General features: G+C 50.1%; 1 protein-coding gene across 1 annotated transcript in view; it reads right to left on the reverse strand.

Moving 5' to 3' along the window:
* PKNOX2 (PBX/knotted 1 homeobox 2) overlaps nt 1-27,612 on the reverse strand; it is a 252,855-nt gene that overhangs the window by 82,624 nt on the left and 142,619 nt on the right. The window contains exon 3 of the mRNA XM_021696423.1: nt 10,543-10,649. The gene's annotated coding sequence lies outside the window, so the exon portion shown is untranslated. The remainder of the gene's footprint in view (nt 1-10,542; nt 10,650-27,612) is intronic.

Raw genomic sequence — 27,612 nt, forward strand, 5'->3', positions numbered from 1 at the left:
CACCCTGGATCCCTCTGTGCACACAGTTTAGTGAGGGGATGCTCAGTGGTTACAGAAGGCAGAGAATTCGACTCCGCCCTGGCTGTGAGGGGGCCTGCTGGCAGTCATGGACCCACATCACGCCCTGACCGGCTTTCCCAGAGAGGAGCCCCCCACCTTGCCCTCTTGCTTCCTGCCATGCCTCTCTGATTCATGGGGGTTCCGAGAACATCAGGGCCCAGACTTTGGGCCCATCAGGGCTGCCGCCTTGCCCCTCGACTCCCCCGGTTTAGCTAATTTGGCTTCAAACATGTGGGCCAGGGTCAGAGTTAGGAGAGCCACTGGTGCTCTGCCCCAGCCCTCTTTCCTTCCTGTCTCCTGCTTCCCCACACTGGGGCCAGGAAGTGACAGAGCCCTCGCTTTCCTCCCTGCCTGGGCTGTCACACCTTTCCCGGCTTCAAAAAGCTGCTGATATATTTTACAAACTCAAACAGCAATTTAATTCCCCCTGATAGCAGCAATTGTCCATTAGATCTTCCTACCAAGGAGCTTTAACAATAATTCCTTTCATCCGACTGCTTGCTTCTTCTTGATCTGAGAATCAATCCCATAAATAGCAGGCAAGAGTTTTCACATTACTCTCCCCCTCCAGCTTTTAGCATTTTGATGAAGATTCTCATCTCCTCTTAAAGCACTTCACAACTTGGCAATTTTTCCCCCTTTGGTTCCTTTAAACAAAATAAAACAAAAAAACAGAAAGGGGGGAAGCATGCCAGTTGTCAGGATAAGTAAGTCCTTGCATGTGTCTCACAGGTAAGTGCTTTGCACCTTTGCCTGCCTGGAGGCAGGGGGATGGCAGCAATGACCTCTGATGGCCACCCCCTAACCGCTCAAAGTGGGTGCTGCTCTGCCCCAGAGGGGCCCCACGATGGGCCCTAAATTTCACGCTCACCCACGGTTGGGTCCAGCTTCTGCCAGTGATGCTCAACTCCGAACATTTTCCACTTTCCAGGAAAGCCCTCCACTTGGTGCTGCATCTCAGGAGCGGGGGCCTGGAGGCCATGCTGCTGCCCTGGGGTGGGGTCTGCATGAAGGTTCTGTCAAGGAGCCTCTCCCTGGGCCTGTTGCCAAGTTCCCACCCATGGCTCAGGCAATTCTTGGACCTAGAGCTGGGATTCTGTCCCCTCTGTTTCATTGCCAGCCCCCTTTGGCTCTACCCAAATAGCATGAGTGGGAGAGGTGGGGAGGAACAGGGAAAGGAGAAAGCTAGAGGCCTTTCATTCAATTCTTTCTCTTTTATTTTAAACCTGCAAGCAGTCCCAATGATCAGGGGCAGAGGAGAGAGCCCTCCAGTTCTTCCATGGCTAGAGTGGATTGCCAGGGCACCTGGGAGCCCCAGCCCGCTCCCCCAAGACGCTATCACGTGCTCTCTTGTCTGCACACACACACACACACACACGCACACAGAGAAACAAATCTAAAAATGAACCCAGGGACTGAAATCCCCCTCGACAAACCTGATTCCCAGGTTTATTATTATTTGTCAAGAGCTGACGGCAGCCGCTGCTCGGAACAGAGCTGAGAAAACAACACGGGCTGGGCCCCTGAGGCTCACAACTCAACAGAGACAGAGGAACAGCTCAGATGCTGGGGAGCCCAGATGGAAGGAGCGCTTCTGTTCTGGAAGGAGCCAAGCAGCCACCTCCCTGCTGCCCTATCTGCCTCCCTCCCTTTTAGAAATCTTTCTCTTCTCTGAGGTGGGCCCACAGGGAAGACAGTACTCCCAGGGACCTGGAGAGAGGAAGGAAAGCAGGGGAGGGCAGGGAGGGGGCTGGAGCCACAGGACTGGGGGGGGTGGCATCCGTAGAGATAAGGGACCCTAATTCCTATCCCGTCTGTCCCTTGTGATGCTCTCAGATTCTGCTGGAACCAGAGGCTCCGAAGAGGGTCAGCCAGGCCCCTTTTCTCTCTTAGGACTATACCATGACCTCTGGCTGGTTCCGTTTTCTAAAAAATTGCCCCCAGAAAAAAATAGTCAAGAGTCAGGGCTGTTGAAGCAAGTGGCTCTCTGGGCTCAGTTTATCATGGAAAAGCCACTCATCCCTGATACTTCCTTACCCAGCTAATGGATGTCCTTCCTCCCGAGGCCTTTGGGGTGGCCTAGGTGAGCCTGCAAGAAAAGGGAGGGACACCAGGCAGAGTCCACAGCAAAAAGGTCAGCTCGGGGAGGAAAGGCTGCCCAGGAGCCTCCCTCAAACTTGGTCCTCACGGCTGTTTGGAATGAGAGCAGGGACATTGGCTCTGTGTTCCTCATCTGTCAGGAAAGGGAGCCCCAGGGAAGAGAGGATGATGGCCACCATGTGCAAAAGAAAAAGTGATGCTGGGCAGTGAGCCCATTCCTGGGCATTGCCAACCGGACTCAAGCCCCAGCTGAGCAGACACGCCCTCTATCACCTTATGAAAGTTTTCCTCCATGCTTTTTGCTGGGCTTCTCATCTGCCATCAAGGTCTCTGTATTACACTCTCGTGTCCTTTCCTTCATCAAAACTTTGCTCAAAACTCTACTCTTCCGTGAAGCAGAAGTAGAGCATGGACGCGTGAATGATCAGTACGTGTGTTTCTATATTACGGGAAATCTGCTTCCCATCCACATGTCCCATCTTGCCCATTGAACCCTGTGCTCCCTGGTAGACAAGATCAAGGCCCTTCCTTGCGTTTCCTTTCTAGGGGGCAGAAATCCTGTGCCATATGATGTCACAAGCTCTATCTCCTTTTGGAGCTTGAATATGTACACAGTTACAATTCAATTTCACTGGCTTACTGTTAAAATGGAAAGGACCAAACAAATCTGGAAAATATAGCTCTTCAAATTCCAGCAGTCATTTACACCTCAGGGAGAGCGAGTTTGTTTCCTTGGAGCAAATTTTGATCGGGGTGAGTTGGTAAGTGGACTGAATAAGAGCTGCTATTTATTGAGCCTTCCCCACGCCCTGGGGCATTTGCTAAGTTTCTGATGCAGATGACCTTGTGTATTTTTCCCAGACACCGTCTGGGGTAGGCAGGAGGGCTGTGCCCACTCGTGGATGTGAAAACTGAGGCTTAGAGTAGCTGAGGAAGTCTTGCAATGTGACCCATGGTCTGCTTTCAGAGTCTGAATGTTTAACCTAGATGTCTCAGGGTGGAGGCGGGGAACGCCAGAAGAGGAGTGAGCCCCCCAGAAGTTGGGAGAAGTACAGAAGAGGCAAGGGTGATTGTGGAAACAAGCTACCGACGGAGTCGCGCCATTCAATCGGGCTGTCCTTTAACTTTCCCACACCCTGGATTTCTATGATAGCAGTCCACCTAAAGGTCTTCCGAATGCCGAATCTGGGCATCTGTAGCCCGTTAACGTGCGCGGACTTTGCACCTTTGGATGGAGGCACCACTTAGAGAGCAGCCCGCTTCCACCAGCCCCGCCAGTCTCGGACAGCAGCGTGGGCCCAGTTACTTCGATATTCCATTGTGGTTTGCTCTTGTTATTTCACAAGAGTGAGCGGAAGAGGGAACATCGGAAGTGCTGATGGCAGCGAGAAGAAGTAGGGGTCTCATGACCATCATGCCACTGAGACAAAGATGGAAAACATGAATCGTGCTGAAAGAGACTCATACTGAATCTCCATCGTCGACTCACTGGACTGTGGGTTCAATTACGAAGGGAAGGAATAAAATTAAAGGACACGTATGAAATGTAGAAATCTGTGGGGGAGGGCTGCATCAAAGGGGCGATGTGTAATTGGGAATTCGATTGTGTGCTTTAGCTGTCTGGGAGTCGGAGTCTGGGGACGCATGCTGTGCGAAAGCGGGGCCAGCCAGAGCCCTGACCCCACACTCCGTGGTGCTGGGGCCAGGGCTCTGACTCACGGCGACTGGGATTCCGTCAGCGTCTCCTTCCTGTCAGCCAGGACTGCGGGACCCTGCTGCGGCCCAGGTGGGGCCCCCCCAGGGCGGGGTGGGCTGGAAGGGAGCGTGCAGTCCGCTGTCCGTCTGCTCTCCGTGGCTGTCTCTGCTTGGACTTCTTTCCCCACCCACCCCTGGTTTTCCAGGGACCACCCACAGCTGCAAAGAAGTGCCTGTTCTGGAGGGAAGTATGTCCATGACTCACAGGCTCAGAGGCACCTGGCTCTAGCTTTGGAAAGCCCATCCAGTTGAGCAGCATTGGCTTTTTCAAGTTGTGGCAGGCCATCCATAGGGGGCATCCCATCTCTTGTCATATCTCCCTGAGTTCTAGCTTTATCCCCCTGCAGAAGTCCCTTCCTGCTCACCCTCCTTTCCGTCTTCTTCCTCTCCCAGCCTGATGGATCCTGGGCAGCGGTCCGAACGGGTGACCAGTGAGGACATCTCTGCAGGCCAGCTGCGGGGTTGTTACCCACAGCCTCCCAAGCAGGCAGCAGCTAAACAAAGTGCAGAGGACCAGGGCTGTGTTCTCCTTCCCACTGGCTCCTGCCTGTCCCCTGCCAAGCCCCAGCCCCTTCAAACTCCAGCCTTGGAAAGGGGTCTGCAGTTCTCTGGCTTCTAATAGGGAAACTTTTAGTCATCTTCTGGCCCTTTCTGCTGTACTCAGGCACCAAGGAGAAGCGTTTCATATTAGCAGCAGAATCTTTGAATACTAGCAGCTTGTCTGAAAATTAGAACTCACCTCAAACCTTAATTCTGCTTTTTTTGCAATGCCAACTCGTGTTCTATCATTGAGCTCTCATTCCTGCCTTTGATACAGAATCTTTGTGGCCTTGAAGTTCAAAATTGTGCCTCTACTTTCCCCTCTTCTCTCTCCAGTAAGAGGGGATGCCACTTCCCATGGCAAGGCAAGGACCAGGGGATGGAAGAAGAGAGAAGACAGTGGACTCTGGCTCTTAGGGACCAATTAGGATGCTCTGACTTAGATAGTGATCTTCTGGGATCTGAGCCCTTGTGAATCTGGATCTTCCAGCGTCTGGCCCTCTCAGGGAAAAGGAGGAAAGCATCTTGGCTCCCAGATCTAGAGGTTCTGTCCAGAGCAGTTTGGTCTGGGCAGTCAGGGAAGCTGCGTGTGAGGTGTCTGCTCCCAGAGCCAGTCTCTGGGGTGGAGAAGAGAAGCAAGTGGGAATTCTCATCCAAGATGCCTCCCCCAGGGCACAAGGTAGCCTAAGCCTGGGGCAGATCCAAGCTATCCACTGGCGGGGCCCTCTAATCTTTCTTCTCTTTTTAGGGCCTGGCTGTCTCTGGTCAGAGCATCTGCTGTGCAGGATTGCGGAGGGAAGTCTGCTGTCTCTTTGTCCTGGAATGTCATAAAAGTCAAAAAAAAAAAAGATCTCACTTAATGAGACACTTGCCATGGTCAGGGATTATTTCACTAACGGGAGCTTTGTGTGGAGGTGAGCTGAGAAGGTAGAGGGAGCACAGATGAAGAGGAAAGGAGGCCCATTTAAGAATGATGGCGAAGGTCAAGGAGAGAGGTCCCCAAGGGGGACAGGCAGGGGCTGCTGAACAGATGAAAGGTTCAGGGAAATGTCTGTCGTGGGAGGCTGGCCACTGACGGCCCAACTGCCCAACCTCCGCCTTCCCCTCACTTCTCACTCCTCAGCTTCTTCCCCAATCCCAGGAACAGCAGGGACTCAAGGCTCCAGGGCAGTTTGCCAGAGGACAGGCAGAGTGGAAGCATCCTGAGCAGTCATGAGGCCTGACCTCTCTGTTCAAACGAGAAAACTTGTCCAAGTCCACGCGGCGAGTTGAAAATAGGGACCTATGTAGAATCGGGGTCCCAAGCAACAAATTCGGCAAGCATTAATGGAGCACCTACTATTCACCAGGCTCTGTGCTGGGCAGTGGAGTTTCCAGGAGGAAACAGAGCCAAGTGAGCAGGATAAACAAAGAAATAATGAAATGACAATTTCCCTGCGCTGAAGCAAGACAGGTGACTTCAGAACGAAAATGGTCCCAGGGTGTGAGCACGGTTAATGAAAAAAAGAAAGGAGCAAACAAAATCTCAAGCCTCAGCACACAGTGGTGACGTTTTCGAACTTGCAAAAGCAAAGCAAACTGAAAGTTTTCATAAATTCTCATTGCAAGATCGGAAATAGGAAGATGGTAGAATAACGTCTTTGAAACCTAAGAGAAACAGGTTTTGAACATGGGATTCTGAACTCCATCGGAAGATCAATCAAGTTTGAAGGCAAAGAAAAGTCTGTTTTGGACACGTAAGAACTGAGAATTTATTTCCCACTCATCCGTATCAGAAATAATTAGAGGTGGTATTCCAGTAAAACAGAGGAATCAGAGGAAGGGGACAGCATCCACACAAGACATGGCGGCGGCCCAGCGGGAGCCAGCGGGGAGGGAGAGAGCTGGGGAGGCGGGGAAGAGGGGCAAGCAGTACATGTGGGGGCTCTCAGAAGATTCTCCTGCAGCGGCCAAGTTGTAATGACAGACGGTTCCGTTTCCTTTCCCTTGGTCAAATCACGCTATTTAGTTCTGTGGTTGGATAATATTTCCATCTTATGATCAACCTATAGTTGGAATGCAAAGGGAACTACAGTGATAGACTGTAGATCTTCTAAATCTGTAAAGCTACTATTATACTAAATATATATCACTTAGAGTTCATTATATATAACACTATGTGCTATATAGTATATACCACACAATATATAAACACACTGTATTCTATAGAATACTATATAATAAACATAGTGTCAAATATGGCTTAATAAAAATTATCAAACTAATCCATATTGGAAGGGGAGAATGTGTGCTAATTTTCCCGGCTTTCATAGCAAGGAGTGAATAGATAAATACACAAATTAAAAAGAGGGATTTAAGTATATTATATAACATAGTAAACACCAGCCACCAAATAACTAAAATCAGAGATTGTTCATTGTCGTTGACTTTGGGTCATTTGGACCTTGTGGGTAGAGGTAGGGGAAAGAAGGGACCCTTTTTATTCTATTTTATATCTGTTACACTGTTTTTCCCTCATGTACATACTTTACTTCTAATTTTAAAAATACCTAAAATAAATAATGAAATGTCCACAGAAGAGAATACTATGCATCAGTTAAAAACAATGGAGTCAATCTATTTTGACCTGGAAAGCTGCCCATTACATAGGCCAGGTTAAAAAAGCAAGTTTTTAGAACAATATGTAAAACATAATATTTAACTGTGGTTCGCCTAAGCACCCGAACCGGTAAAATACAGTCCCTTTCTATGTTCTCCACCCTATGCCAAGGGGCCTGCTTTTGGAAGTCTTCCTTGTCTCAGATTTTTATAAGATTCCTCTCTGGTTTTGCCAAAGGGAAGAGCTATTTTATGTATGTTTCAAGTAACAAATGTCAGTTTTTGATGATACGTGGTCAGTCCCAAGACTGGCCTGGATGAAGCTGCTTGAGATGAAAGCCTTCCACGCGGATAACAGGCTGAGAGGAAGCTTCTAGAGAAGGAGCATCTGAGCCTTACAGATGTCAAGACTGAAAGGCACCTCGGAGAGCGCCTGGCCCACCTCCCTCATTTCACAGATAAAGGACATAGGTGGGGCCTGATAAAAGGTCACTCCATTGAAGTTGTGTCCAGAAAAGAGAAGTGGGCTGTTGAAAGTCAGAGTCGGGAGCCAGCCCAGGAGAGGTGGAAGGCTGGAACGGAGGCCTGAGGCCAAGGCAGGGGTGTGTGGGAGGGGGTGGGAGGTCCCCTTCAGGAGCTGCTCAGGGTGCAGATGGCTTGACTTGGAGGGGAGACCTGGCAGAATCAGACCAGATCACCCATCCTTAGTGTCCCCCGTAGCTGGAAAGACAGCTCTAATGCGGACAGGAGGAAGCATGTTGGGGCTCCTGGGGAGGGGCGTGGTGAGGAGCTGACCTTTACGGGGCATTTATCGAGGGCCAGCTGCTGGATGAGGTGCCTTCTCGTACATTATCTCATTTAATCCTCAAAGAAGCCTTCTAAGGTAAATACCATTATCCCAATTGCATAAAGACAATGCTGGTCAGAAAACTTAAGTCACTTAACTTGCCCCAAATCTTACAGCCAACGAATAGCAGAGCTAGAATTTGAATCTGGGTGTGTCTGGTTCCAAAGTGCTGGCCCAAGAGATCAGAGGGCTTCATGAAATATAGGTTAGCCAATTGTAAGAGGAGAAACGTCCTTCCCAAACTGCGATACAACTAATCCTGTTCCCTTCCTGAGCCCCGCCTGTGTGATCAGTCCCTCTACCCAGTCCATGAGTATCCAGGCACACCGGCTGGCTCCTGGGGACTAGGATTTACGCTTCACCAACAGGGCTCTGAAAATTCCCACCTCGGAGGGTACGAGTGCAGAGAAGAGGAGGGAAGCTGGAGTCCCGAATTCTAGGTTTCGAGGTGCTCAGCCGCACACCTGTCCTCCACCAACCTCAAGGGCACGCTGATGGCTCTTGCGGGCCCCTCCGATGCTGCCCCCTGTGTCTCCCTAGTTACCTCTGCCTCCACCGAGCCTCTGACTGCAGGGGGAGGCAGGCAAGGCCAGGAGAGTATGTCAGTTAGGGTTTGTCGTTGACACGTGGAGATCATTAACGAAGCTTATTTTTAAAATTGTAATTGCAAAATGTAAATGCTCCCCAAACTGATGTGTAATTGCTACCCCCTCCGCCCCAGCCCTTCCCCTCTGGTGCCAGCTTTGCAAGGAGAGAATTAGAAAATAAAAAGGGGGTGGATTATGTAAGCAAAACGATTTTAAAAAAAGAGAGCGAGAGAGCTAAGAATTTAAGCGAGACAGCTGGTGGTTCCTCTGATTGCCACACTTCCAGCGTTAGCTGCAAAAATTGTCCTTGCCGACTGCACCGATCCCAGCAACGGGGTCAACTGTGTTTAGTGCCCAGAACGGACCAGACTGGCACTCAGCAAGAGAGTCCGGTGGGCAGTGGGAGGGTGGGGTGGAGGGAGAGGGACGGGGAGGCCAGGGGGCCATGTGAGGTCGCCTCTATGTCATCCATGGAAACTTTCCCTCCGATGGAAAGACACGGCCTCGGCAGGCGTTAGCAGTCCCTCAACCCGTTTCCATCCTTCCCTTTATTCTAGCACGTCTAGAATAAATAGGCATGGTCTGGCCTGTTTGGACTCGAGCATCTGCAGCCTTGGCGTGGAGAGAAATAGGACTCTACCGAGTAGTCAGCAAGAAGCAGCTCAGTGCAATCGCCAGGCCCTGAGAAAGCCACTGGACTTGGTGACAACACCTGTCCACCCTGGTTCACCAGGAGTCTCTAACCCTGTCCCTTTTTTCTCTTTCTTTTCTTTCTCTCTCTCTTTTTTAACCATCTCCCCATCTTCTTTAAACCCTCACCACAACTATGGTCTGCAGAGATCTCCCTTTCACATTGCTGTGCACACAGGCTCCGAAGGGTGTTGAAGAGATTGTCAGCCTGTCCCTGAAATGGGCATCGCCGAACCCACACTCAGGGTGAAGGCTTGAGCTCCCTACGTGTGCCTTTTTCTCCTTTCCTCTGGCTTTTACCTCTAGGAGCCACAGCATGCTTCAGCATGCTCCCCACTCCTTCATACACCTAAAACACAGAGCTCCCCAAATGGCCAGAAGGCATAGGAACCAGGACAAGCTTTGGGGGCCAGTTCTGCCGGTATGCTCCTCTGGAACGTCTGTGGCCTTGCTAACTTGGGGAGCTGGCCCCAGGAACGTTCGCCTTTCTGGTTCACTGTCCCCTCTCCCTCTCTCCAGGGAAACCAGCTTTTGTGAGGAATTGGGCAATGATGACTGCCCCCAAAATGAAAGCTGATGACCTGTAAGGTCACGGCAGGCCCGAGACAGCAGGGAAACTTACGAAAGTCCTGGGCAGTGTCCTCTGGGGTTGGGGCCCAATCTCACCATAACAGATCCGGCCCTTATCATGGCATAGTGGAAAGAAAGAAGGGTTGTTTTGGATAACTGGATTTCTAAATCCCTGCCTATACTGATACTTAATGTCTTTGAGATCATGAAGTTACTTAAGGGGATTTAAAAATCCCTATCTGATAAGAGGATTAAATGAGATTCTCCATTCAAAATGCCTTACACATTCTAAAGAACTATTTCTCAGAGTTCATCAGAAACACCTGGGATGCAGTTTCTTCTGTGTTCATCAAGAACACTCGGGGTGCAGATTCCCGGTCTTAACCTCGGCTTAGAAACTCAGACTCTGGTGTGAGGCCCAGGTAGTGCCTCTTAACAAAGACCCCCCCAGGCGAGTCTTAGGTGATAATGCTTGTTCCGGAAGGTTATACAAAGGTTATCATCATCGTGGATGTAAGCAACAGCCCATCCATCGGCATCGGCATCGACAACAGTTTATTGTTCCCAGACTACGGAGAAGAAAAGAGGGGCGCAGGGATGAGGCACAGCTCTGGCCCTGTCCTCAAGGAGCTGAGGAGGAAGGACATGAGAAAAATAACACAGTACTGGGGGTTCCCAGCTTGTATACGCTAAGTGCCAGCTAATGTGATGGCTGCTTCTCGAGGTTTTCAGAAGAAAAGATCGTCTGCCTGGAGGGTTTCACTCTGTGTTTAAGGATGGAGGAGCATTTCTTACTGTTCGGGTGATCCTGGCGGACTCGAGGATGGCTCTCAGGAGACTCACTCCCTCTTCTCACTCCCAGCTGGGCCAGAAATTCTTCCTGTCAGCTAGCGTCAAAGCACCTATAGAAAAAAGGGCAGAGCAGCTCTCAGAAGGGATTGGAGGCCCCGGGTGATCAGAGAACAAGGGGGCACCCACTCTGGCTCCAAGGGATATATGCCATCTGCTCTAGGGACCCCCCCCCCCGCCATATTTACGATGTCAGTCTTTCTCCTCGGTGTGGCTGCTCAGGCCCACCGAGCCATTTGAGAGCCCAAATCCTCGTCACACAGTTGCAAGTGCCCTGTGGTCACCTGTCTGGTTTCCTGATATCAGTTGTACACGTGGCCCTCTCTCCCCCAAAGTGTGGACAGGTCTCTGAGGGATTCTGGGCCCTGAGTAGGGCGGGGCTTCTTGTTTTAAACTGTAGGAAACTCAAAGGAAGGGTAGCAGTCACACCTGTTCAGATGTGCGGCTGAGTTGGATCCTTTTCCAAGGGCAGGCTTTGGCTGAGGGTCTGGGGAGACGTTAATGGGTGGGGGGAAGGGGGTCTGTGGGCAGCAGGGAGGAAGAGTCAGGAGGGCACTGGACCCCAAGCAGAGACTGGTAGTGAAGGACAGCCTTGGCCTAAAGTCGGCTTTGGCTGGACTACTTACTGATTTATTTTTAGATCGAAGGGAATTCTTTTGGTTCTCAATATTTGAAATGAACCAAGACGTTTAGAAACTGGGGTCAGTGGTCTGCACTGTTCTAAGGCCTGGCCTGATACTTCCCAGACACTCACATTAGTTTTCTCCTTACGGATCGAGTTGTTAATTTGACCCCAAGGAGGCTGCATTTGGGGTTAGGATGGCAGGGTCATGGGAGGGAGGGGGGAGAAGGGGGCTTGATGCCCAGGCTGCATTTTCAGGGCAGCTTCGGGGAGCACTTCCAGCCAAGAGCCCCAGCCTTACAAGCCGAGGTAAATGCATCTTTAACATTCACAGTTCCTTCCTAGTTAACACCATCTTAGTCTCCTTGTAAAAACACATTTGCACCTCAGTAAAGAATGTAATTAACTAGTGACATGACAACAGGAGGAGCTAAACAGTGGCCTGGGCTGGGAGTTGCAGTGGGGAAATGGAAATTCAGACATTTGCCTGAACAAGACTTTCCTGCCTTCCTTCCAGTGTGTGTGTGTGTGTGTGTGCGTGTGCATGCGCACACCAACACACGTACCACTGGGGTGAGGGTGGCAGAGACAAAGCACCGGATCCTGAGGGGGTACGAATTCTCGCCTGCAGGAAAGAGTAAGCTGGGGCATGCCAGGAGGACGGGATGAGCTGAGAGAAGCTTCCAAGATAGGGAGGTTGGTTAATGAATTTCCATTAACAAAAGCTTACTGGGTTGACAACAAACCCTCTGCCCACACCCCAGACTCCTCCCGAGAGGAGCTGAGGAATAGAGACACATTCAAAGCAGCAGGAGGGTCAGGCCCCCCTGGCCAGTGCCAGCCCTGGGACAGCCACACAGAGAGGCCCAAGGGATCAGGACCAACTAAGGGAGGATGTGTCCTGAGCACCAGATTACTCTTGTCCCACTCTCCACACCCCAAGCCTGTTCCTTCTCCCTGGGGCCGTGGGTGAATTCTGTGAATGGCTCCCAGTTCTCTGGCCCCCCACCCCCCAGGCTGCAAACCCAGGAGACGTGTCCTATTCTTCCTTCCCTGAGCCCCACCTCATTTCACTCTGCCACCACTTCCCATCCCTTTCCCATCAGGGCAGAAGATGGTCTTCCCTCCTTTCCATGCCCAGTGACACAACCAAGGATGGGTCCTGTCCCTGGCCATGCCTGCCAGGCCCCTCGTCATCCCCACAGTTTGCCCCTCCAGCTTGTCAGCTGCCTCCAGACTGAGCTTCCCAGGCAGACGCCCTCACTCTGCATCCATCCCGGGCCCCATACGAGGCAGGACCCCACTACTCCTGAGGGGTTTGCCGCGGTGTCAGCTCCTTCCCCAGAACTTTCAGTGACTCCCTACTCATCAAAGGCACCAACAAGGGTTCACTGATGGCATTTTACCAAGTGCAGCCTTCAAGGTGTCTGCAGTCTGGCTCCAAACCGCCCTGCTGGACTCTTTCTCTCCAGTACCCGCAGGCTCTCTGCCCTCCATCCAAACGCAAGCATTTCCCATTCTCCAAACCTGTCCAGCAGCTTCCCGCTTCTCCTGCGGCCCCAGTTCTATATTTCTACCTGACAGGACCTTAGCGATTCTTCAATATTCAACTCAAACATTCTGGCTCTTTCCTCTAGAACCACAAGTAATTTTACCTCCTCTGTGTTTCCAAGTAACATGCTGTTTATCATTCTCTGGAAGCTCTTGCCACATTCTGTTTCATGCTATAGTTATCTTATGTATTTTTCATCTCTTTCCAAACTGTAAGCTCCTCATGGGCAGAGACCCTGTCTTATGCCTGTAATTTTTCAGTTTACAAAGGACTTTCACATATAATAACTTCTTTAACTCTTAAAGCAACCTATAAAGGTCATTGTTTTAATACAACTTAATTTTCATTATCATTACAAAACAATATATGATGATTAGTACAAAACAGATAAGAGGGAGAAAATTTAAGTGAGTTGTAATCCCACAATACGAAGATAACCACAGTTAATATGTAGAATAAAACTCTTCTTTCTTAAAAACAGGATCATACTATATAGACTGTTCTGTAGTCAGCTTTTTATATTTGTAACATATAAACACCTTTGCATATAAGGAAAATATACATTATAATCCTAGTGGTTAAATGACATTCCATTTATGGATGTACTATAATTATTCAGCCAAATTTCCATCATTTGTTGTCTAGATTATTTCCAGTTTTTGCTATTATAAATAATGCCCATTCTTATAGCTGAATTTTGCTCCAGACTTGATCATTGTCTTAGAATAAGCTTCTAGATGTGGAGCTGCCAAATCCAAAGGTATGTTCACTTTTTAAAAATTTTTACGAATTACTTATAGGAAGGTCACACCAATTTACATCCTATCTGCAATGTATGAGGGACGCCTTTTTCTTTGCCAGGTGGTTGTTTCCATTTTACAGATGTGGATAAGGAGGCTTAGGAAGGTCAGGTACTGGGCTCGCCTCAAAAACCGGCCAGCAAGTGGCATGTCTTCTGACTCCAGACATTGACATTTTGCGATTCCAACCTCCCCCCTTGTCTTTGCTCTTGTAGTTCTTACCCATCCAGAGGGAGTGCCTACAGGAGTAAGTGCTGAGTAAATGCTGGGCTCCCGGAAGAAAGCAGGGGTGGATATGCCCTGAGTTGTGGGGTGGGCCGTCCCTGGGAGCTCTGCGGTTGTCAGCCTCCCCTGCCTCATTTCCCAGGTGTCTGGGGCCGACTTGGCAGATGGAAGCTCTGTTCTTGGGGAGCTTTTTACTCTTCCTTCCTCCCCTCCTTGCACCCATCTGGGCAGGTGCACATTGCTTCAATTTAGCCTCCATGTATTATGAACCTACCATGTACTGAGGTCTGGGCATACAAAGATATCACACACACACACACACACACACACACACACACACACGGTCTCCCTGGCTTCGAGGTGCTCACAGTCTAGATAATAAGGAAATAATTGTACCTTCCAATGTGTGGCTACTGCTGTTTCTGGCTGCCGGCCTCACCACCCCCTCCTCTGCCCAAGTCCACAGTGTAGGGGTGGGGGAGAGAGAGGGTCTGGGTCAGGTTGTGGAAGCATGGAAGCCCTGCCTGCTGGCTCCTTCAGCCTCTAATTGTGTCCTTTCTTTTTTTTGTAAGGTTTTATTTATTTATTTGTCAGAGAGAGAGATTGAGAGAGAACAAGCAGGAACAACAAGCAGGGGGAGTGGGAGAGGGAGAAGCAGGCTTCCCGCCGAGCAGGGAGCCCGATGCGGGGCTCAATTCCAGGACCCTGGGATCATGACCTGAGCCGAAGGCAGACGCTTAACGACTGAGCCACCCAGGTGCCCCAATAAATAAGATCTTTAAAAAATTTTTCTTAATTCTCATTCTTGTGTAGTATTCCATTGTGTGAATATAGCATAATATATGCATTTTATTTTTTTTTTTAAGATTTTATTTATTTATTTGACAGAGAGAGACACAGCGAGAGAGGGAACACAAGCAGGGGGGTGGGAGAGGGAGAAGCAGGCTTCCGCGGAGCAGGGAGCCCGATGCGGGGCTCGATCCCAGGACCCTGGGATCATGACCTGAGCCGAAGGCAGACGCCCAACGGCTGAGCCACCCAGGTGTCGCTTGTTGTATCCTTTCTGACTGAGGGGCCCGAGCTCCTTCTCCATGTCCTGGTGCAGCCACAGGCTCTTCCGTGTCTGTCTGTCTTTCTGCTCTAGCTCTAGCTCTGCCTCTAACCGCCACCCCTAAGGTGGCACTGAGGGTCCGGAGCCCCTCAGACAGGAGCCACGGCCACAGTAGAGAGGAGAAGCCGACCCTGCCCCCGCGCAGGCATTAAGGACACATTTGAGGGAGGAGGGGCGGTCTGAGGTGACGGCCACATGCCCCCATGCGGGGCACCGCTGCAGGGCTACAATGTACACAGATTTCTCCTTTCCTAGAACTGACAACTACCTAGTTCCCAACAGCCTGGAGAAAGCTTCCAGCTTAGTAATCTCCATTCTGTCACTGTCAGCGACTCGTCTGAGCATAAGGAGGGCAACGCACATGACAGAAAGCGCTAAGGAGAATGAGAGACGGTCTGGGGTCGGGGGGCGTGGAGAGGAGACGGCTCGGGGGTCGCGGCCCCCCGTCCTATCCGGGCGCAGCTCTGGGAGCCCCGCTGTCTCTCCACACTCACGCCTGCCTTGCCTGAGGGAGGGGCCGGAGTGTCCCTTTTTCCATCTTGGCCAGAGAGACACACCACCCTCCCTCTTGTTGCCCTACGAGATCCCTCCCCTCTAGAGACTAGCATGCGGCCTGCAACACTACCAGCCCGGTCCCAAGGACTTGGGCTTAATTAACAGGCAGTCTGACAGGCAGGGAGGCAGACAGAAAGAGACAGAGAGAGAGAGAGAGAGAGATGGATGGAAGACATGGGCCCTGGGTGACCCGATGGCCCAGATGGTTTCAGGGACAAAGAAGGAGGCAGGGGCTTCATCTTGAAGATGAAGTCCCTTCTGTCCCTACAAGATCTCCAGGAAATGGAGCAGCCTCCACTCCTGGTTCTCTGGCTCTGGTCAGGCCCTTCCTGGCCTGTTCAGGTTTTAAACCAGGGCACCCTCTGACAAGGACGGGCAGGTTTCCCCAGAGAACGCCTTTGCCTGTTTTGCCAACTCGTACTTTTTGCAGATGAACAGGACAGGGGTGAACCTGGGCCTCTGAAGTCTCTGGCTAGAAGTCTACACCAAAGGCCCGTCTCCTGTCCACTTTGGGAAAGCTGCCCCATCCTGTATCTATCCCAGGAGCAAAAAACATCAGGGTCGTTGTCTCCTTTGGCCTAAGAGCCTTGAAAGAGCCTGTTCTCGCTCTGGAACCCACCCCCAGGGCCTATTCTGGCATGAGTGCGGTGATGGAAGGACCCTCAGGCACCTCCCCAATGGCAGACATCTGTGAGGGTCTAAGGCTGCTCTCACCTCCTTGCTGGGGTGAGAAAGCCAAGGAAGCATGGCAGCTCGGTCAAGCCTGGCCATGGGTTTGCTAGGTGATGTGGGTCAAAACGCTTCACCCTTTGAATTCTGTTCCATCATCACTATCCTCATCATCAGTCTTCATCATTGTACACCAAAAGCTGGACCTGACAGTGTGATCTCATTCTCTGACTGCTCTGTATCAGCTGTTGAACTTACCTATCCCAGTGAAAGCCGATGTGGGGCTCGATCCCAGGACCCTGGGATCATGACCTGAGCCGAAGGCAGACACTTAACTCACCTATCCCAGTGAAAGCCTCACATATCACCAGAGCAACAAGGCTGGTCTCGAAGAGACCAGATTCCACTCCTCTAGGGAAAGAGGGCCCCCTTGGAAGCTAAGATGATTTACAGACTCGTTTATACTGATTCTCCCCTGCTCAAAAATGTATAATGGCTTGCCAGGGCCTAAGAAGGCAATATTCGAATTTCTTAGCTTCCATTTTGTCCCCCATAATCAGCCCAAACCTACATCTCCTACCAAATCCCCTGGATCTTTCCAACCCAAACGTATCTCCAGCCAGGCTAGGCTGCCACTGTCTCACGACCTAGCGCACACCATGCCTGAGCCCTGTGCCCCCGTGGCTAGGCCACGTGCCCTTCTGGAGGGTCTTTTGCTCCCCCTTCCTCTCTGGTGTCCAGCTCCATCAAGGTCCTGCAGTTACTCGGGTCCCCTTTCCTCAAAGACCAGCTCAAGGCTTGCCTTTCTCTGATCTTCAGCAACTGAATGAAGTCAACCTCTTGCACCCCCACCCTGTGACTCAGGTTTACTCTATTTTGTGACCTTCTGCTTTCTGTGTTAATCTGCATCTCCTCAATGGCATCATATGTCTTTGAGGACAAGATCTGTGTCTTCTATTTCATTTATCCCTGCCACCCATACCTAGGTTAATACTGTGTCCTTGTAGATATGGAAAGTATCATTCCTGTCACATGAAGAGGGACCGTTACTGGAAAATACTAATTCAGATGAATGCTTAATCAGTTCAGTTGAAAGTTTGCTATTTAGTTATCACTATTTATTGCCAAAGGCATTCTAATTCTCTGTATTTCAATGTATCTCTGAATGAAGAGCTTTTGACCAAACTATGGATTATTTCAGAGGACTCCTGCACTAATATTAATAAATGAATGTGGAGGGATAGTCCAGCAGAGTGGAAGAGGCTTTTTTTTTTTTAAGATTTTATTTATTTATTTGACAGAGAGAGACACAACGAGAGAGGCAACACAAGCGGGGGGGGGTGGGAGAGGGAGAAGCAGGCTTCCTGCTGAGCAGGGAGCCTGATGCGGGGCTCGATCCCAGGACCCCGGGATCATGACCTGAGCCGAAGGCAGACGCTTAACGACTGAGCCACCCAGGCGCCCCCTGGAAGAGGCTTTGAAGTCAGACAAACTTGGATTCAAATCCTAGAGCTCACTCTTCCTAGCTGTGTGACTTCTGTAAGTCTTGGTTTTCCTATTTCTGTAAAATGCAAACAATAATCGCTAACTGACAAATTATTTATTAGGATTTTGTGGTATTACATCACCCATGTGATGTGCCTAGCATATAGTAAAGTATTCAGCCCTGACCCAGACTAGACTTTCATAAATGGTGACTATCATCATTAATGACAATGATGGTAATGACAGTTTGCACAGATCTTGTTTGGCCAAATCCTACTCATCCTTCAAGATTCAGCTCTGTAACATTGTCTCTCCATAACCCCGTATTGCACACAGGGTAAGTCATTCCCTCCTTTCTGCTCCCCTAATAACTGGGACCATATCTCTTATACAATAAAGTTCAAAATTCTTAGCCGTGAAGTCCAGGCTCTATCTCACTAAATGATTGTTATATGCTCCTATAGGTGTCCCTCCCATTACACTCTGAGCTTCCTGAGCAAGTTGCTCCTCACATTTGTGCTTCCAGCTCTGGCCCACCATCAGGCTCGATGTGTATTTATTAAATGAGGTAATGAATGGATGAACAGGAATGCCAAAGGCAGTCAAGAGACCTGGGCAGAATCTGACCAGAAACAAATTAGAGATTGGCGATTGGGACTCCATCATGGAGAGCAAATGTCCCTTTCAACGCAACTAAGACCAGCCCTTAACTTTTCCAGTGGGATTTCCTTTCTTGGAGAAAACTTCAGACCCATTGGAAATACTTCGAATATCTCTGCAAAGCCCTGCCTGTCTCCATCCTCCCTTTCTGCTCAGCTGGGCTCAGCCCCTTCTCTGATGACTCCCCTGCAGTTCCTTTCCCCAGGGCTCGGACCCTCCAGCCAGTGAGCCCCTGCTCCCTCCTCCAGCCAGCCTGCTGAACGACCATGGTTCTGAGACAGCCTTCTCAGCCCCGAAAGATCTCTCCAGAAGCAGAAAATAAGTGCACCTTGGCACAAGCTATAACCATTTTTGCCCCACCTGGAGTGAACTACATTTTCCTCCTCTCTAGCTCCTCGACCACACCTTAGCTCAGCAATAGCCTCCTAATGGCCCTCCTAACAGGCCTACTCCATCCTCCTCATGGCTGCTGCAAGGATGGTTCTAGAAGCCTAGAATATCCTCTGTGCTATTCTTTTAGCACTTATCCCACCAGATTGTGGTTGTCTGTTTGCCACTCTGTCTACCTCACTAGATTATATCATCCTAAACTGAGTCTCAAACCTATATATCTCTGCAGAACCCAATATGTATTTTGGACATATTGGGTGTGCAATAAATATTTGTTGAATAAAGGAATTAATAAATGTCTATATTCAGCAGAGGATATATACACACAACATGCTAATGTCCTTTACAAAGAGCTATGGTATCCAGTTTGTTATTTAATTCTTGCAATAGCCCTATAAAGTAGGTATTATTAGTCCTTTTTTTAAAAGGGGAAACTGAGGTTAGAAAAGTGACTTTGTGACTTGCCCAAAGTCACAAAGCTGGGTAAAGAGTGAAGTGAAAGCGCAGAGCCCTAGGGGTTTCATGGTGACCTCCTCAGCACCCCTGTCCACCTGCCCACCTGCCACGGTCCGCCCAGCCAGGGAAAGGATGCAAAGAGGCTGAGCTGCTTCAGGTCGGCCTCACTTGGGAAATAAACAAGAAGAATTCTTCTTCTCATCATTTGGTGAGTCGCTGACATTTTGTTTGACAAAGAATCTAGGAAAAGCCTCTCCTGGGACTAGTTTTGGGACTAGGCTGTGATAATATTGCTTTATTGAAAAAGGATGCTAGGAACTGAGCTCTGGATGGCCTTTTACATGGAGTAATTTATGCAGGAAATGAGAAATAATTTTTTTTAAAGAAAAACACATTGAACTGCACATGGTCACAAAGATGGGAGGGATGACAACACACACACACACACACACACACACACACACACAAACACACAATCCCAGAAACACGGTCACAGACCCACAAAGGCACAAACTTCAGTTACCAGTCATGATCACAGCCACACACCCCATGTAAGAAGTCAAAAGATTCCCAGTCACACCAGTACAGAGCTCTTGCAAGTGGGTATACCCACTTGCAACACAGTCCGATGGCTCTGGCTTTCCCTTTCAGACCTTCCAGGGGAAACTGTGATTTTCCCCCACACATGTAAATTTCAGCCATTAAGGAATGCACAGGAAGCATGACATTGAAAAATTTAATCTCTCTGTGCCCCCCTTACCTTCTCGGGGGCCCTGTTCCCTCCTGCAACCATCATGCTGCCTGTGGAGATGCTGCCAACCTGACGAACTGCCCCTCAAGCCACAAGTCCCCACTCCCAGAGAGTTACACCTCGGGCCTCACAGAGGTTTCGGTCCTAACCGGCTCCTGGAGGACAGCAAAGGCATGATAACAAGGACGAGAAATGAAATGTCTGTAAAATTCTCATTCAGATGCCACTCAGAAATGAATCTCAGAAATGGAAGGGATGGTAAAAGGATTGATTTTAAAATGCTTCCCTCCCTAGGCTGGTTGTGAAGGGTTGGGATTCACAAGGATATCTGAAAGTCAGGAATTCTCTTCCGTCCATGGTGATTTTGACCTGGGTTCTGAGCAGAGCCCATGATCCCCGTCCTGGTGGAATTAACAACTGAGATACTCAGAGAGACTAGAAACTGCACCTGGAGCCAGGACACCTGACTTCTAGCCATAACTTTCCTATTAGCTCTGGATGTGACCGTTGGCACGTCACTTCCTGGGCCTCAGTTTCTCTACCTGTAAAGTGAGGAAGTTAGGACCAGATTGTTGCTTCTGTCAGGGTCTCATCAGAAGGCCCCTTGCTCTGCCTTAGCCAAGTGTTAGTGAGATTGCATACACCTCTGTATCTGCACGGTGATTTATACATCCCGAAGCATATCCAGCCACATCCATTAGCTTCCTGCGCGAGCTTCACAGTAACTTTGTGATGTTGGCAGTGCTGAAATCAATGCACCCATTTTACAGATAGAATAATCAAAACTAAGGCTTAAGGTGTCTTGGCCAAGGCTGCAGAAAGAATCAGTATTGATTCAACTTACACGGAATTCAAATCTTTCGAATATCACTCTCTATTTAAAGGGGAAAACGTGCACAACATACCTTGAAAACCCTGGAGTTTGCTCCGGAATATATTTTTTTCTATTGCCTGTCTTGGACTTGTTAAATAACGGCTGTGACTTTAAAGCCCCTGCTGCCTTTTTGCATGGCTTAGGATGAGGCCCAGGGCAGATGTTCTTTCACTTAGGAAAAAGATTTAACCATCCTTTGGCTACTAAAGTAGGGCCTAGTCTGGGAGGGGAAAGATCAAAGAAAAGGGAACTCAGTTGTCATTCGCTCACTCAACAAAAATTTATTGAGTTCCTGCTATGTGCTAGGAACAGTTCATAATTGTTAAAAAAAAAAAAAAGATAAAAATCTCAGCATTCACAGAACTTACATCCTGGTTGGGGGAGGGTGGAGATGAGAGTGGTGGACAGGTGATATAACAAGACACATAAATAAAATATACAGTGTCAGATAATAAGGGCAAAGCAGAAAAGGTAAATGGAAGGGAGTCGAGCGTTTGGAATTTAAAGTTCCCCACTAACTTCCTGGGGAAACAAAGCCAGGGCCTCAAACATGAAGTGTGAAACTCAGCAGAAGAGAGCAGAAAGAAGGTCCCAGCAAGAAGGTGGGCAGGCCAGACTGTGCAGGAGAAAATGGACAGTGAGTTTCCTTCTATGCAGATGGGAGAGGGATCTGAAGAACATCTGTGGAGCTTAACTTACTCCGGCTCTGTGCCAGAGCCCCCCTCTGGCCTCTTCTCCTGGCAGAGACCACGCCTGGGTGAGTGAGGCCAAAGGGGTGTCCAAAAGGTCAGTAATGAAGATAAAAACTGGATCAATAAAAGTGTGCTGCCTAGTCATATTGTAATGTGAGGCAGAAGGAAGAATCCGTAAAACCGATCCTGTCATCATTTAAAAGCCTTTGTGTTTTGTGTCTCATGTATTTTTGTCATTGATCTCGATTAAAATTTTTTTCTTTCATTAAAATAGTATTTCTTCTGATTACTGAGTTTTTGAGGCCTGAGGGGAGTGAGTCCCGGCAGGCCTGTCTCCTGCATCCTTAGTAAGAACGCACACACGAGACAGCTCTGTGCTGGGAAGAGAGAGAAGGGGCCATGCCCATGAATAGGGAAGTAGTGCAGGTAGAGCAAAGGAGGCCTGGCAAGCAAGACAGAGAGAGGAAGGGGAGCAGGACTTATTCCTGGAGCACGAACCTTGGAGCAAGACAGGACCAGGAGAATTCAAACACCCTTCCTCTCTTGGACCTCGGGGAAGCTGCATTTCCCACAGTGGGGTTGGGAATCTCAAGGTGTTCCATTGGGATATTCATGGGAAAGTAAGCCTTGCAGTCTAGAGGGCTTGGGGGGCACACGACTGATGGCAGATGGCCAATTGCTCCCCCTTCTAGCTCTGCAGCCAAGGGTCCACTGTGACAATTAAACTGTGAAGGCACCAGGGTCTATCGGGAGTCCATTAGCCACCATCAGCAGCCCTGCCCTGGTTGGGGAGGGGAGGGGAAGGTGGTCACTATTTGCTTTCACTCCAAGGGAAAGGATAGGGTGGCACTTTGTCGCTGTGTCTGCCCAACAGAGTGTGCCCCCCCCCCCAGGGGGAGGGAATGGGAAGGAATTATAAAACAAAAGGGAAGACTCTGTATGATGGGGCCAGTGTTCTCCAGGGCACTGGAGGGCCTGGAGAGGGCACCAGCCCTCCAGCTCAAAGATCTGCCTCCAAGGGAGGTGCCTGGACCCAGAGACAGTCTGCTTTCCCTACTGTTGCTCCCTGCTTTCCTCCAGGGCCCTCTAAACCCTGACAGTAAACCCTAGGACCTAGATGATCTGTTCCTATGCTCAAAAATCTTACTAAAAAAAAACAAAAACATAGGTCAGGTAGTTGAGACCTTTCATGATATGGCCCCTACCTCATTTCCCTGGTTTATCTCTCACATCTCTCCTTCAAGTCAGGGGACGGCAAACTATACCCATGCCAAATCCTGAGGTGGCCTGTTTTTGCAAATAAAGTTTTATTGGAACATAGCCACACCTGTTTACTTGCCATTATCCATGGCTGCTTTCCTCAACAGTGTGAGAGTTGAGTAGTCGAAACACAACACCTGGAATATTTACTGGCTGAAACATTCCATGAAAAGTTCACTGACCCTGGTCTAGGTTCTAGACAAACTGTGCTCATCCTCTCCTCTGCAGACTCTACTCATAGTTGCCTCCAGGCCCTTGCTGGTTTTACTCTACAAGACTGGGACGCTCCATTTCCTTGCTCTAGTAGCCAAAATGTGGCTCATTCTTCAAGGACTCAGCTTATATATTATTTACTCTGTGATGTCTCCTGAACTCCTATAAATATTGCTCACACCTCTGTACAGCCACGGCATATTGTTAGGATGACCACATATAATTTATCACCCAATTTTGGTGGACGAAGGGGAGCACGATTAATAATTACACAGAAATTACAGCCTTCAACCAAGACCGTCCCAAGCAAATGGGGTCATAGGGTGGCCCTACACTTAGTGCTTAGTTTGTTCTGCCTTCTAAGGGTCAGGTGTTTACGTATCTAGCTCCCACAAAAGGCAGAATGCTCAATGGCAAAGACAGTGTGTGTGTGTGTGTGTGTGTGTGTGTGTGTGTGTGTATCGCGGTGGGGGGGGGTTGTTGACCCTGAGAGTTTCCATATAGATAAGCTATGATCAATTAATGATTGTTGAAATGAAAAAAGGAAGGGCTCTGGTCCTAAATGAAACAAAAGCAGTTTCTTTAAGGGCAGCAGGCTGTAACAACCAAGGACAGAGGGGCCATTAGGCGAATGGAGAGGCACGTGCAGCCGGTGGGGGGTGCACACCTGTTTGTGTCACGTGCACGCACGCCCAGCACAAGGCGTCATGCCCGTGCCTGCTACCCCCAGGTACTCCTACCTTTCCGCTTCCCCACCTCCCCTGCAGCCCCCCTACCTTCCTCTTCCCAGCTCTGCCAAGCCATAGCTCAGCTGCTTTCCCTCCAGATAGCTCTCAGGACGGCTGGAGTCCCCATATACATCAGAATGCTGGGCTTGCCATGGTCAGAATAAAAGGGAGGGGCACCACTTCAAGGATGAGAGTTTATTTCCACAGGTCCTCAGCTGAGGCTTAATACTGGGTGTTCAGAATTGAGATATATATCTCCCTTCATAAAGCTCCAGCATATTCTATAGACTTCAACTTGCCAAAGTGGGCGATAGGAAATAGCAAGAAACTAAGATGACCCATTTAACATATTGATACTCCCCATCTGTTCTCTACTAAACAGCCAGGGAGATCTTTTTGAAGTGCAAATCAATTCTATCCCCTCCCCCTCTTCTCCCTGGTTTCTAACACATTACCGGCTTCCCATTCCTCTTGAGATCAAGGCCAAAATCCTTACCTTGGTCTAGAAGTTCAGGTGTGGTTTGGCCCTGTCCACCTCACCCTGAAGCAGCTGCCTCTCCCAGCTTCATCTAGCTTGCTCTTTGCCTTCTAGCCACCCAGGCCTTTGGTCCCTCAAATAGAATATGGTTCTTCTGACCACGGGACCTTTGCACAAGCCAACCTACCCTCCTGGAAGATGCTTTTTTCTTGTCCGCTTTCAAATAGTTACAGCCTGCTTCACTTTCACATCTCAGCTCAAGTCACTTCCTCGGGGGAGCTACACTGAACTCTCAGGCCAGGTGAGGATCCTCTGTATACTGCATTTTTTCATTCAGTTTGAGTACTTAGTTCAGTTTATAATTATACATTAATATACGATTCTTTGAACAATGCCTAGGCTATAAGGCAATAGGCTATAAGCTCCATGTGGGCAGAGACACCTGTTTGTTTTGCTCACCTTGAATCCCTAGCACCTACTAGTACTCAAAAATATTAGCGGAATGATCATCGCACCAACCCAAGTCAAAGATCAGGAAGGTGACCTCTGACCATTTCTCAGTGTAGTAAACTGAAGTGACTGGAAATAAGAGCTAGGGATTAAATTCTTCTCATCCTCCACTTTCAGCTCTTTCTCCTTCTCCTTATCCTAACAAAGCTGTCTCTAGGGACCTCCTGCACAGAAGGCCACATAATGGGGTTTACACAGGCCGAGGCACTGGCTTTGAGTTCACAGGACAAGACAGGCAACAGATGTGGACAGACCCATATAGGGCTGATCAATAACCAATAAAGAAGGCTGGGCCAGGGCCAACCAGATGGGAATGACAAATGTGCGGTACGTCTTGTTTCCTCCATGCTCCTTTCCACACCATCTTAGGCTCAAAGGGAACCTAGGGGGGGCCTTCTCTGTTCCATAAGTCCCTCCGTCCCTCCCTCCCTCCTTCCCCCACCTCCTTCCCTTGCTCTTATATAGTGTTCTTTATGCGCATGGACATCTTGACCCAACTACAATACCATCTTCTGGAGGTTAGGGACTGTGCCTTAAGTGACTTTGGATCCCCTATGGCTCCTGGTGCCAGGTCCAGCCCATGATGAATATCTGTGGATCCTGTTCTTATCTGGAGGCTGTGCAATGCAGTGGTGAGTGCCTGGGTTAGAGAGCCAGAGAACAGCTTTAAGGCCTGGTGTGGGGTAGTGCCAGGGAGGCCGTGGGGGCACTGTGGTCCCAGGTGTGCAGAAAGTGTCAGCTCTTGGGCAGGACAAATGCTGACGCCTTCAAAGCTCAGCCGACCACTGTACTAGGAAGCTGCCCCCTCCATGGGCCGGCTCATCTCAAGTGTAGAGCAGGTCACCATGCCTTCCCAGGTCTGGAGAGAGACAGGGTCACTCAACCTGCCCCACCCCGGCGGGTGGTGCCACAGGCAGCCCGGCACTTGTACCCTGGGGTGGGGCTAAGCAGAGAGGCCCCACCCGGCCAGGGAGAAAACAAAGCAGCTGCCTCTCTGTGCTGGCACCAGGCCGGCTCCCTGTGAAGTGAGGCCTCTGTGCTGGGCCGATCAATAAGAGAAAATGCAAGTGGCCCAAGGTAGTGACTCCAAGCCCCTGGGCCCCAGGTGGGATGGGGCAGTAGCCCACCAGGTCGGGAGCACAGGGATTAATAACGCATCAATTTTAATGCAGGGAGAGGGGTTTTTTTCTGCTTCACAAACAGCAAAGTGAATGTTTGAGCTTCCCGGCGGGGGGTTAATGAGGACTCTGATTAGTTATTCGGATTTCTCCACACCGCCTAAATCCATCCTACTAGGGAGGAGAGAGAGGAGGAGGTGGGGAGGGGGAGGGCTGCCAAGGAGCAGACCTCCAGCCTCTGAGGCCCTGTCAGCCCCAGGAAAACGACAGCACACCCGCTCTTCCTCTCCACCCTCCACCCACCCTCCACACACTGTGGTGGAGCAGAGGACTGGACGGCGCTTGGGGGTGACCTAGTCCAGCCCCTTGACCGGAGGGAAGACCAGAGGGGCGTGATTCCCCAGCCACACTTAAGATGAGTAAGAGCCCTTGCCCAGGCCGGAGCCCAGCCTAGCTCGGGGCTTTCCCACTACACCAGCGTTCCCTTACCCCACTCCCTCTTCCCAGCCCAAAGTGAATGTTCTTCTCCCCTAGGGGAAGCTGCTCATCAGGGATAATCCCAGAGTCTGTCTGAGGCCCTCAGCCAGGGCTGTCTGCTGGGCTGGGGGACCAAGGGTAATCCTCATCAGAAAATCTCTGCCTCTAGCCCAGGCTGGTTCCCAGCTCAGGGAGGGAAGGTGTGGTTCCCTGGGATGGCCCCTGAGAAGGGGGAGCCTCTCAGCACTGCCTCATCTGCTCCCAGCTGCCTTCCCAGCTCCTGGCATCCAGTGTAGCTCTGAGGGAAGCCCAGCACGAAGCCACAAGCTCCCTCTGGCCAGGCCTCCTGCGACAACCCCTGTCCCCTCCCTGCTGACTCCAGATCAGTGATGGATCCTGCTCATTTGGCCCCCAACATGCAGGGCACAAAAAAAGGGGCAAAAGCCTGCAGAGACACAGCATGATCTCAGGAAGAGACATCGCCAGGCCATCTGGACACAGGCTCGTGCCTTTCCTGCTGTTATAACGCAGATGGACTTGTGAGCAAGGGCTCCCCACCCCCAGGTCCCAGTCCATCTGCTGCAGCTCAGGACCCAGAGGAGGATCCAAACCCAGGTCCATAAGTGACGTCACAGCAGGGCACCCACCCCTTAGTCTTTCTGAGATCATCTTAGTGTCACTTAAGTCCCCAAAATCCCTCTCTCTGGAGGCCCCTCCCATCAACCCCAAATTCTCAAACTGCACATTGAGGCCCCTTCAACTCTCCCGGCACGAATCTACGTATTCTCCCTAAGGTCAGGGCCCAGCATCTTGGGGCCCACGGCGCTCCATGCCCCCGAGGGTGTTCTCAAGCAATGCTGCTATCCTGGGCCTCAGTGATCTCTGCTAGCTCATTCCGAAAAAGAAGCGCTGATGTTTATTGCAGGTTCTTGTACACCAGCCATTGTGCCCAGTGTGTGACACACGCATGACCTCATTGACCCTCCTGACCCTGTGAAGTAGATGCTCATATACCTGTGTCTTCGCCCAGCATAGTCCAGCGGACTCTCATGCAACGCTGGAAACGTCCTCTGTCTGGGCCTTCCAATAGCATAGACACCATGTGGCTATTAAGCACTTGAATTGTGGCCGCTGTGACTGAGTAACTGAATATTTGTAATCTAATTTCATTTAAATAGACACATGTGGCTGGTGGCTATCGACTTAGCACAGCCTTACAGGGGTCAAGCAGCACGGTCAGTATCGCCCAGCTGGTAGGGGCCAGGCTTCCTACCAGGTGTGTCTGCTCCAGGGCACCTGTGCTTCTCCACATGCTGTCTTTGGGGCATCATGATCTAGGGCATTAAGAAAACTAAGGCCAGGGGCGCCTGGGTGGCTCAGTCGTTGGGCG

This window comes from Neomonachus schauinslandi, chromosome 11 (genome assembly GCF_002201575.2).
Source record: "Neomonachus schauinslandi chromosome 11, ASM220157v2, whole genome shotgun sequence".
NCBI classification, from domain to species: Eukaryota; Metazoa; Chordata; class Mammalia; order Carnivora; family Phocidae; genus Neomonachus; species Neomonachus schauinslandi.